Consider the following 12561-nt stretch of genomic DNA (forward strand, 5'->3'; position numbering starts at 1 on the left):
CACCCAACAATTAGTTGTGTTCACTACTAGCTGGTGTTGGTGCAGAAGCTGAACAAAGGAGTTATTAACGAATTCCAATCTCCTAATGGACTCATGTTCAGGCAGAGGGTGAAAAGAATGCGAAGAAACAGTAGGAAGAGGCATAGGTTGTGTAGTGGGTACAAACGTCACTTGAAAAGAGAATATTATATATCCCATCAGAAACATCATTAAGCTAAATAAGCTAAATAACATCAACAAACATAATATTAAAAAACATTTTCTGCTCATCACTGTACATATTTTGCTCTTGAAGCTCATTCTTTCAACAGGTCTCTCCATCTCGAAAAACTCCATCCTCTAACCGTGCTGTTCGCGGCGGTTGGGTGTTCCGTGTTAAGGTATGCGTCTGTCAGTCCAGGGAACGCCCTAAGACCAACCAGAACCGTCGACCTAGTGTCTTCGGCTTGCATTCCAAAGACTTTGCAACGTGACCTTACAGCTGAACCAGGATGGCGGTTCGAAAAACAAAAATCATAAACAGTTTCTCGGAGGAGAGCTTAACCTTAAAAATAGCAAAAAAAGAATTTCTTTTTTATTAGTCCCACGACTCTTGGTCGCAAATTATAACGGCCTTTGCCAGGCAATGTCTGTTCACGAAACAAAAGCTCAGGTTCAGAAGTATCGAAACGATTTGGCGTAGGCACAGCTTCTTGCAGAAGATCGTCACTTTCTCGTTCAGTGTTCGTTCCACTCAAACGTGCATCGCTAAAAGGCAGAAAACGAGGCATGGTTTCAGTCTCAGAGTCAGGAATATCATCCTGGACCCACCGGTCGTACGGCAGAGGCAAAGGGGCCCTCTTACAATGTACGCCGTGGATCCAGTTCTTTTTACTGCGCACTCGCACTGCTGATCGTGTGGATAATAGCACCAAATAAGGTCTGTTCCAGCGGGGCTGATCGTTCTTGGTCCGCTGGAAGTTTTTCACGGAGATCCAAGAGCCAGGTTCGATAGCATGTCCTGGATCTTCAGATGCTTGTAGCAATGTAGCATGACCCTGTTGATGCAAAACACGCAATTTAGCCGTCAATTCGTAAAGGTAATTAAGCAATACTGGGTGCTCTATCTCACTGAATTTGGTATGCCGCGGCACTCCCATATATTCGCCGGGCGACCAAAAACAACTTCATACGGACTAAGTCCCATTTGTGAATGCACAGTCATTCTTGTGGACAGAAGTGCTATTGGCAAGGCATCGGGCCATTGTAGACTGGAGCTCGCCTGAATCTTGGCCAGTTTTTGCTTAAGGGTGCAATTAAAGCATTCTACCAAACCAGCTGATTGGGGGTGATTTGCAGCATGAAATTTTTGGCGGATTCCTAAACCATCACACACTCTCTTCATCAATTGACCCACAAATTCACTCCCATTGTCGCTCCAGACCATTCTCGGCAATCCAAATCTAGGGTAGAATTCCTTGACAAGGGTTTTAGCTGTGGACAAAGCAGTGTTATCTTTCAGGGGATATGCTTCTACCCATCCCGAAAAGGCACAAACAACCACGAGCACATATTTTAAGTTGTTGCACCTCTCCATGTGGATGAAATCTAGCTGCAAAACCTCGAACGGATACGTCGGAGGTGCAAAATGACCAGCGGGAGTTGGAGTTCCCTTACCAGGATTGTACATCAGACAAACCATACAATTCTTAACCAGGTTCTCTGCACACTTAGGAATTCCAGCATTTTGCCATACTAGAGCCAACAACTTACAAATCCCTTTCACACTGATATGAGCCATTCCATGCGCCATCGTAACCACTGGAAGCACATACGCATCGGGTAACAACCATCGCTGATGCTCTGACAACTCAACCCAACAACCATTCGAATCCAATTTACCCGTACTTTCTCTCCATTCATTCAACTATTTCTCTGTAGCTTCAGCTTGAATGGACTTCACGCTCTCTATTGTTTCTTCACACATACTTCTATCCGGGAACCCAACCCGCCGGACCCGCAACATACATTCGACTCATCACATCTCTCGCCGTTTCTTTCGCGACTTCGTCTGCAAACGCATTACCACGACCAACATCATCAGTATCTTTCTTATGCGCACTGCATTTCACAATCGCAACTTGCAACGGCAGAGTAAGTGACTCAAGAAGTTCATTCACCAACTGACCATGCTGAATCTTAGTTCCATGCGAAGTCAGGAACCCACGCTCTTTCCACAAACGTCCAAAACTATGAGCCACACCAAACGCATACTGGCTATCAGTGTAAACAGTCACTCGTTTCCCTTTCGACAACACACACGCTCTTGTCAATGCAATCAACTCTGCTGCTTGCGCTGAATTATGTGGGATACGTGCAGCTTCAACAATCGTATGCAAAGTCGTAACAGCATATGCCGCAGTCGTATTACCATTCGGAAGCTTGAAGCACGAACCATCAACCCATAAAGTACCATCACACTCTGGAAGAGGAGTGTCCCTAAGATCTATTCTCCCTTTCGTTTCTTCCTCTGTCCTAAGGAAGCAATCATGCTGTTCAGTAACATCTGTCTCAACTGAAATCGGCAACAACGTAGCTGGATTCAATGTATTGCATCTCTTTATATGCACATGACTAGCTAAGAGTGTCAACTCGTAACCTGACAACTGAGCACTAGTTAAGTGCTGTGTCTTGGTCCGATTCAACAAGGTATCCACTGCATGTGGAACCATCACAATCAATGTATTATCCATCACCAAACCAGCAGACTGTCGAATAGAGACAGCCGCTGCCGCTGTAGCTCTCAAACAACTCGACAACGCTCTAGCTACCGGATCCAAAGTCGACGAAAAATAAGCACATGGACGTTGCTTATCGCCGAACTGCTGTGTCAACACTGACAATGCACCTCCCTCTCTCTCGTGGACATAGAGTGTAAAAGGCTTACTATATTCGGGAGTACCCAACACAGGAGCCGAACACAATGCATCACGTAATTCTGAAAAGCTCTTCTGACATTCGTCAGTCCAACGAATAGGATTTGGAGTATCCTTAACAGTAAGAGCTATCAAAGGTTTCACAAGAAGCGAAAAATTCGGAATCCACTGTCTACAATACGACGTAATACCCAGGAAAGCACGCACTTCTCTCTGTGTCGTTGGCACACTCATTTCGCAATAGCGTGAATTCGTTCTGGGGTCAATCTTCTTCCCTCCTTCGATAAGAGGTGACCTAAGTAGGTTACTTCTTGTCGACAATACTGCAACTTCGAAAGAGACACATTATGATGGAAGTCAGACAAATGACGCAACAACGACAAAGAAGCCTCCTTACAAATCTCTTCATTGCCAGCAGCAACTAACAAACCGTCACCATACTGAATAAGGGCAGCACCACCAGGTAAAACAAACGTATCAAGCTGTGTTTTCAAAGCCTGACTATAGATCAATGGACTCTCACAATAGCCTTGAGGAGCGCGCTTGAACCGGAAACTTCGGCCTCCCAAAGAGAAGCCAAAAATATCCCTACTCTCCTCGGCAATCGGGATGCTGAAGAAAGCATTCTTCAAGTCAATCACCGAAAGCCAGGTAGCAGAAGCCGGAATCAAAGTCAATAAAGCAGTGATATCTGGCACAACAGGATATTGCGGAACTACGAACTTATTCACCTCGCGAAGATCGATCACAAACCTATATACAGGCGGTTGTGAAGAATCTGTACGTTTCAAAACAGGCAAAACTGGACTACTGTACACCTTGCCTCTCGTTTCTTCAATCACACCTTTCTCAATCAGATCATAAATGATCGCTAAAAGTGCTCTTTCACCATCACTGGAAATCCGATATTGGGGAATATGTGGCAATCTAGCATTCGCTTTCAACGTTACAACATATGGTGGAATCTCCAAAAGACCCACATCATTAGGACCAGTAGTCCAAAGAGAATGAGGAAGAGAAGACAATTCAGCTGGAAGTCGATCTTTAGACAAATACATTGGAGAGACCACTCTCTTACCCAATGTAAGCTGTACTCCTAAGGGAGAGCAATGTAGCGTCGCATGCAATCTTTTCAACAAGTCTAATCCCAACAAGTTCTCGCCACAACCTGTCGTCAGAATAAGGGGTGCTTCGAATTCATAAGGTCCAACAGAAAGAGACAAAGGGCTAGAAATCGGATTACTAACTGGGGCGCCAGAAAAACCTACTGAAACATTCGTCAAGCCAGACAAAGGTGCGCCAGGGAGTTTCCAACAGAAAAGGCTTTGACACACCTGATGTAATCACATCAACATAAGGTCCACTCTGATCTACTGGAACTGAAACAACTCCCTCTCTTTGTCTATGGCTGTCCTAGCAATCATTACCATCCATATTCTCACCTTTGACATAATAGTCGTCCGCATAGTACTGAGCCGTCCTACCAGATGCACCATTCTGCTGATCAAAACTATTCATAGAATTCTCTGGAGGCAAGGAACGCGCATTCTGAGGAAACACACCATGTCCTCTACCTCTAGGAGATTGCTGAACACCTCGACCTCTCACACCGGAAGCACCATTTGTGCGCTGTAACAGAACCGGACAACTACTCTTGAAATGACCCTCTTCTTTACAATACACACACTGATTAGGGCCTACAAGAAAACGCGGCTGAGAAGACTCGAACCTTTGCGAGTTTCTCTGATACGGCTGAGGTTGCTGATAATCGCGCTGATTATTACGAGGCGGATACGCATGGTGCAAAAGAACCTTTGTCTTCAACTCTTTAGTCTTCTTGTCGGCTCTATCTTTCTCGTCCTTATCCCTATTCTCGTAGTACTGTGCAGTAGCCAAAATCTGTGCTGACGACGAAACAGTACAAGCACTCTCAGAATCCTTCAACTTAGTGCACAAATCTGGAAGCAAATTATGCACAAACTTATCAATTCAATTAAATTTTATTTAAATATGATTTTGGAACTCCTTGGAGATCCACATATTACATAGTAACAAGCAAAATATAATAAAATGAAACCACATGTAATCAACTTATACTAGCTAAGAATATACAGATTATCATACCATTCATCTAATACAGTTCTAAAAAACATTTGAAAAAATTAAAAATACTGTTACAGAAAATTTCATTTGGGGGACTAAAAATAGCGTCTATCAGAGATCTTGCAGATAAAATACCAAACTGAACGCATACAGGCTTTACCCAAAGACGGCGGTGTGCCATTAATGCTGGACAAACTAGCAGGACGTGTATAGAGTCTTGAACTGAAACATTGCAGAAGTTACATACATTAGATATGCCGTGCCATTTGGCCAACAACTTATTCAGGGGAAGGAGATCCTGCCTAAGAAGCAGCCAAAAACGGCGCAAACCGTGGGGTATATTCCAGGAGGCGTAAGGTTGTATTTGTCTAAACAAACAAGAATCAACAGCTTGCGTAACCCCCTTCTTTTGTACAATCAAGTTGCGATCCCTTTCGTAGCTTAGCTTCCATGTGGCTTGTTTTAATGTAAATTTTAGTTGGTGCATAGAGAGGTCTAAAAGAGTGGCTTCCTCCAAGTCCAAGAGTGTAATGGCCTTCCTGTAATTCTTTATAAGAATCGAGTGCTCTTTTAGGGGGCCCAACAACTCTTTTGTAATTAGGGATCTTAGAGTGGCTGGTTTTCCTTTGATCAAACAGATAACCCAGCGAATGACTCCTGCAAATTTATCAACAAACAATCATTGACCACCTTCTGTACTCATGTCCTGGCCACTCTGGACGATAAACGTCTCGTCAAACCTAGTGAAGAAATCTGACACACTTTCGTCTTTCTTCTGCTTACATGCAGACAACTTGTCCCAGTTTACACGCATAGCAGGCATCAACGTCTTCATGTAATTAATAATCCTACCAGGGAGTTCTGCAACTAAAGGCTCAGGTTTAGCACCACCAACTTGTCGGCCATCTGCAGCACCAATATTAGCCCATGTATCACCTAATTCCTGCGCATGATCCGTATGAGGAATCAGTCCTCATAAAGGCTCTGGAACTACATTCCCAAACAACATGTCGATGTCTGCTAAATTCATAACACATGAGTCTGCAGTCTGTGAGAATTCCTTATAGTACCCTGCAGGATTTTTATGTGGATCAGGCAAAGTCTGCTTAAGGGCCAAAACTTCAACTCGCTTCCATGGAACATGTACCCAAACACGCAGAAAATGTGGCAGAATAGGTGGATTAGCGGCTACATCTCCCGCTCTCCAAACTGGGGGAACCTCTCTCATCGGATATTGACACACTGTCCTCCTAACAGAAGAATCAGGCTCAAACAACGGCTGAAAAGGAGACTCACTCCTAAACGACAACAATGTCGCAACTGCTCTTTCAACGTCGAGACCCACTATAGTTCCCTTCGCAAACTCAGACTGTACGCGGAACAACTCAGACGGAGTCTGTCCCAAATCACCATCTTCCCATTCTTCACGAAGGAAAGTACACATCTTCTCAAAAACATATCTCTGCTTCGGTGCTTCCCATTGACGGAAGACATCCATAACAGACTCTAAATTATATCTTAAAGAATGAGTCACCCATTTACGCGCTAAATGATCCAATACTTCCCGCTCATCGGGACCAGGCAGTTGGCTACGCAACTGTGTACGTGCCGAAACAGGGGTCATACCCAATGACCCAAAGAGAGGAGAAAAGAGACCAGTAACAGTATCAGTCATTCTCTGTCGAACAGAAGGAGAAGTTGACATAAGAACAGGAGACAAAGCAGACTGAGGGGAAACCAACGTAGGAACAATAGCAGACGAAGTAGCAAGTACAGGAGACAAAGTCGTAGGAGTTGGAGACGGAGCAGGTAGCAAAGTTGGCGGCCCTGGAAAAAGCTGCACCAAAGGAATAGGAGCCAACTGAAGAGGAGCTGGCGGTTGTACAATAGCAGGAAGCAAAGCAACCGGAGGTTGCGCAACTAAAGGTTGCGGAGGTGCTGTAGCACTCTGCACATAAGGGGGTGGCGAACTCAACAAATGTGACATCAAAGGATCTTTCTCAAGGTCCTTCGTTGCACCTTGCTGTTGAGGTGGCAAAGCTGGATAACACTTATCAATCGCCATTTCACGTTGCCTGTGCAGCTGCTCACTCGCATGTTCTTCTTCGTTATCTTTAAACTGTATAGCAGCTTGCATTATCGAAATACCTTTCGCTCTTTTATTTCTTTTTGCTAACTTAATTTCTTTCTGTTTGGCTTCCTTTCGCCATAGGCGGAAAGAGTCAAACATCGCCGGCCGGGCTTTCTTCTTGAAAAGTTTAACTTCTAAATTATCTAAAATCTCCGTGTCATAACTACCATATTGGGGCCACTTTAGGACACCATCCTTCCTAGTATATCTAATCCATACTTCATTATACGTGATAGGGCCCACGCCATGTTTTAAATAGAGTTCATAGGTCAGAGTTCCAATCGGAGGCACCGGACACGAGTCCTCCAATCGGGAATCCCTATTACAACCACAACAAAATATCCTTCCAAGTCTGCTAAGACCAGGCATCTTCGCTCACTAGTCTAGCTTCAAACTTCAAGGAAATATCGAATACGATAGCCTCGTGAATACACGGGTCCCTCGGCTTTGGAGCTTGCAAGTCCCAAATAACAGATCCCATGGGGATACCCAAAACAAAACTAAGGACTGGGAGACTCTCCACTCATACTTAACTGAAATATCGATGACGTCGCCAGAAGACCCGTCTATTGTCTCGCTCTACAAATCGTCAAAAGGCTCCAAGACAGGGAGACAGTCAGGGCAGCAGTCCTTTGTAGCCGTCGAAAAGCGGGGAACCTCGCAGCAAAGACTTTCGGACCACGACGACATACAGGGGTCGATGAAGTGGCAGGTCTTCCTCCAGAATTTTCACACAAAGCTCCTCACGATCTTCAGGCTTGGACCGGTACCGCTGAAGTCCCCCCACGTTGGGCGCCAACTGAAAAACCGGGCTTTAGAACCCAGCGGCGCCAGGGGAAACGCCCGAAGTCTTCGAGTTCCCCTGTCTTGGCAAACAGAGACACGGGACACTTCTAGGTGACGTCAAAGACCAAGTTTATTGGCTGCAACTAGGAACAGAGGTCTACGAAGCACAACACGGGTGGTTCGCTAGAGACTGCACAATTTAGTAAAGCGAGACATGGTCTTTTATGCCAAAAATCACATTCCTGACTAGCATCAATTACTTACGAACTGTCCAATCACGTAGTGACATTTCAAAAGTATGGCATAACCACAAGCCCACTTTCAGTTGTCCAGCCCCCCAGAAATGACAAGGCAAAATCCAACATTCTTGCTCGGACAGGCCGGACAAACCCATAATAAAAGGACCCCAACACAAACCATAAATAGGCCATAAAAGAAGGAACAGAAACAGATGAGAAGCAAGATAGAAGGGTGTGTGCGTGTACCATAAACTCAGCAATGTCCTACTCTTTGATCTCTATCTGACCAGTTGCCTAACAAGGAACTGGCTCAACGAGGTCAGCCTCGGGCAAGGGAGTCAGTTCGTTCAGGTCACTCAAAAGTCAGCTAAAGGTGTACGTGTCCCAAAGACTTGTTCGGCCGTAGTCATCGGCCTATGTGAGGGCAACCACAAAATGGCTGCCGTACACAAAATGGAACCCAAAGGTTCGAACGAAATCCCTGAATACATAGTGTATCCATCAATCGATTATGACGAAAACACTCGTACATACCGCACTCGTCATTTGCGGTCTGCTGATACCAGAATCGTCTTGATACGACAATCTTTATTGAACGGGTTCAGAATCACGGAACCTCAGGGGCAAAGCTTTGTATCATTGGGTACGCATGGTTCTTTGATCCATTTAGGTTTTCATCTTCTCCGTTTTACTTGGATGGAGAGGCTGAATGAGAATAGTACCCCAAAGATGGCCGACACGTTTTCTGGCGCTAAGCGTAGTTGAGGTTATAGGTTAACGTGGACGTAGCTTCCGCACTTGTTTTATTTGTCGAGTGGAGAGCGGATTGATTCCGGTTCTTGTGCAAGTAAGTACGTGCCTGTGAAGTTCTGTATTTGGATACTGGTATACATTTTTAATCTACTTTGAATCTTTTATGTAGTGTATAAACGGTATTTTGGTATAATATTTTCAGGCCAAAACCTTTGAACTACTTGTACAGCTTATCAGTAAGTACCGAGCCATCGAGGCAAATTGATATTGAATTATGTGTTAGCTGAATGAGTGTGACACAGTGTATAATTATGAGCTTTGGTTTCTAGATTTGGAAGTATTTTATGTGAAAGGTAAGAGAAGGTCCCCGTTTGTTGTAAAGCATCTTCATGTATTCTTATGATTAGTCCTGTAGTTTTACGGGTTTGTTGTCGGTTTTAGATTTTGGAAAAGATTCCAGACTATCGAGATACATCTTGGTGAATTTCCATCAAATAAGATTTTTCTGTCATACGGCGGTATGATTATGGTCACTAGTAGTTATTCATTGATTTTTTATGATTAGTGGCATTGGTGTAGATGTTCCTGCACATAGATTTAACATTTTTAGTTTGGTGTGGTTTTAAGTTAGGCACATTGCATGTATTTTTGCACATAGGGTGAACTTAACTTCATTATCAAATTGAGTTATGAGCAGACAATACGATTTCACTCAGGGTTTTTCTAAGTGTTTATCATAATTCTTTTTATTGCATTAGATTCATGGTGCAACATAAGTGTCCTGAAGATGGTCTTGTGGATCTTGTACACCGTTAAAGAGACCGAAATGCAGACGCAATTACACCTTTTTGTTTTGATTCATGTCTGTTGATGCACAATGAAATCAATGTGAATATTTAATTGATCTCAATGTATGGTTTATCTTATGCACTGCCCATACTTTAGTTTCCAAACAAAAGGTGTTTTCTGCTACTGTTTATTGCATATACTGAGTTAGTAGTACAAGTGTTGCCGTACAGGATATAAGGGATGTATTTATTTCTCATGTTTATTTACAAAATTGATTAAATCAAACATATATAAAAATATAAATTCTTGAAAATTTCCTGATTGATGAATATTTTGTTCACATACGTGACTAGTTGAAAAAATTAAGTTATGGATGAATAATTCCTCAAGGTACACCCAATTTGTCTTTTGTTCCTTTGATGACAGCACTGTCTTTATTCGAGGTGCCCCTTTGCTACCGAATTTGTAGGCCTCGGGCTGTAAGGGCCGTTTTGCTTGCCCTGGACCCTAGCTGGCCACTCGCCTGCTCCTCAGTGTCCCTGGCGGGTGGCATCCCAAGGACCCTGTGCGAGCATCTCATCTACTCTGCCTGTGGCTGTGTGCTGTCATTCGCTCACTCAGTATCCCAGCCATGAGGCATCCCAAGGTCACTGTGTGAGCAGGTCATCTACCCTCAGTACTTTCCTCTATATGGATATTTTTCTGGGTTTCTTCCACAATGCTGCCTACGGTTCAATGATCAGAGGCAGCTCCCCCCTTTTACTCCTCACCTGCCCTTGCACAAGAGAAACCCAGCTGATCTAGGATTCCCACAATGTTAAATATTAACATGTCCATGTCCACCCCCATCAGGTGCACCCCATCATCCAAGTGATAACCCGGGGACTTCAGGTTAATGAAGCTGTGCCTCACGTGACCCCAGCTATTGGCCCTGGATACTTTTGCCATGGTAATGTTCAACTTGTGTCTGAATGTTTCAACCACTCCCTGGTCAAAGGCCCCCCTCCATGCCCTGTGCATTATTATTTCTGACCATACTACCTTAGCCAGGTGGATTAACTTAGGTAGTGATGCAAGGCCTGTAATCATTTTCTCTAAGAGGCCTCTCCTCCCTATGGCCACTAGATAATTCCTCCCCCTCCCCAGATGTACCACTACCGCATCCAGCCCGTCACCCTGCCGAAGTGCCCTTTGCACTGTGGGGAGTAGCTAGTCCCACTTCATCCCCGATTGTCCCAGTAGGGTCACCTCTGTGTTCCGGAGGCAGATTCCTCTGAATTCACACCTTGCCGCCACCCACTGCTGTGACTGGGTTATGTAAGAGTTCCCCATGATCCATGCTTTCTTGAGACCCTCCAGCGGACCTAGATGGTGGTTCGGTAGAAAGCCAGAACTCAGAAACTGAGCGGCGTATGTACCTTTTGAAGGTGCTCGATGCCCAAGGTCCCACTAACTTGATTTGCTCCTCGCCCAACCCCAGGTCCACTGCCATGGTCGCCGCCAAATGCGGAAACAATGTGGCCTGAATTCCCTTGGCAGGAGGCCAGCCCATTCCAGAGACTTCTGCATTACCATTGTGAACTGAAACTGGTTGAGGCAAGGCTCATCCCTATGTGTAAACAAGGGCCCCAGTGCAGGCCCTCCCTTCAGCATATAATCTAGAATGAGGCATACTCGGCAGCAGGATTTGTCCTTGATACAATCGATCCTATAGAACGTCCCCTTGCCTGCCTGATCCGTTTTTGATCAGCGTAAGTGGATTACCATATGCCCTTCTCTCATTTTTACATCTGCACTGCGTATGCATGCAATCCCCGGGTTCCTTTTTTCAGGGGCCACTATCTCGCTGATCCTGTGCGCCCCGAAGAACGCAAGCTAAAATGCTGCCTTGAATAGCTTCATCTCTTGATCCCCGTTGCATACCTCCTCTAATGAGAGGATTGCCTCTTTTAGGACAGCAAAATCAATGGGCCTCCGCCTATCTCCATCTTTGGGCTGCAATCTGCCCCAGACTTTCATGGCCATTCTGCATGAAAAGGACCCTGTGGGATCCTTTCCTGACACTAGCTTGGTGTAGTAGGCCACTGCGCTCAGGTGTGCTTCTGTCCGTGATTTGGCTTTCCCGCTCTGGAATGCCCGTTCTATGAATGCTGTCGCCTCCTCTTGCCCTACCATCTGCAACCCCTATGCCTGTTATGTCAGCAAAGGTTGCCCAGCTCTTATGATAACGGTTCTCTGTCTGGGGGGGCCAGTGCGTTGTCCAACAATTTTCTTACTCCGGATCCACCAACTCTCATAGTTCCTCTGGTATTGGTGTCATAACTTGGTCAACGTCCGGAGCGAGCTCCCTGAACCTGCCCCACTGAAAACGAGAAATTGAATCCACTATTGAGTTGTCCACTCCGGCAATGTGCCTTGTCCTAATATCTATGTTCACTTTCAGCTGGCAATTGACTTGCTTACGCAGTAGTTTGACCACATATGGGCATTTTACTGTTCCTAGGTTAATAGCTTGTACCACCGCATTTTTATCTGACCATAGGATTATCTGTCTATTAGCCAGTTTGTTGCCCCATATGGCGAATGCTACTACAATGGGGAATAATCCTAGCAGGGTGATGTTGCCAGTGTCCCGTTCTGGTGCCAGCTGGCTGGCCATGCTGCTGCTGCCCATGCCGACCCCAGGATGGTCCCAAAGCTGTAGCCCACCATTGCATCAGAATAGAGTTCTAGTTGGTCAGCCTGCACTCACGGTTCCCACCATAAGAGGGTATTGTTAAATTTGGCCAAGAAAGTGTCCCATTGTCCCAGGTCTTCTCTCTCTCCTTGTGTAAGGGGGACCTAG

This window comes from Lissotriton vulgaris, chromosome 2_1 (genome assembly GCF_964263255.1).
Source record: "Lissotriton vulgaris chromosome 2_1, aLisVul1.2, whole genome shotgun sequence".
Taxonomy (NCBI): Eukaryota; Metazoa; Chordata; class Amphibia; order Caudata; family Salamandridae; genus Lissotriton; species Lissotriton vulgaris.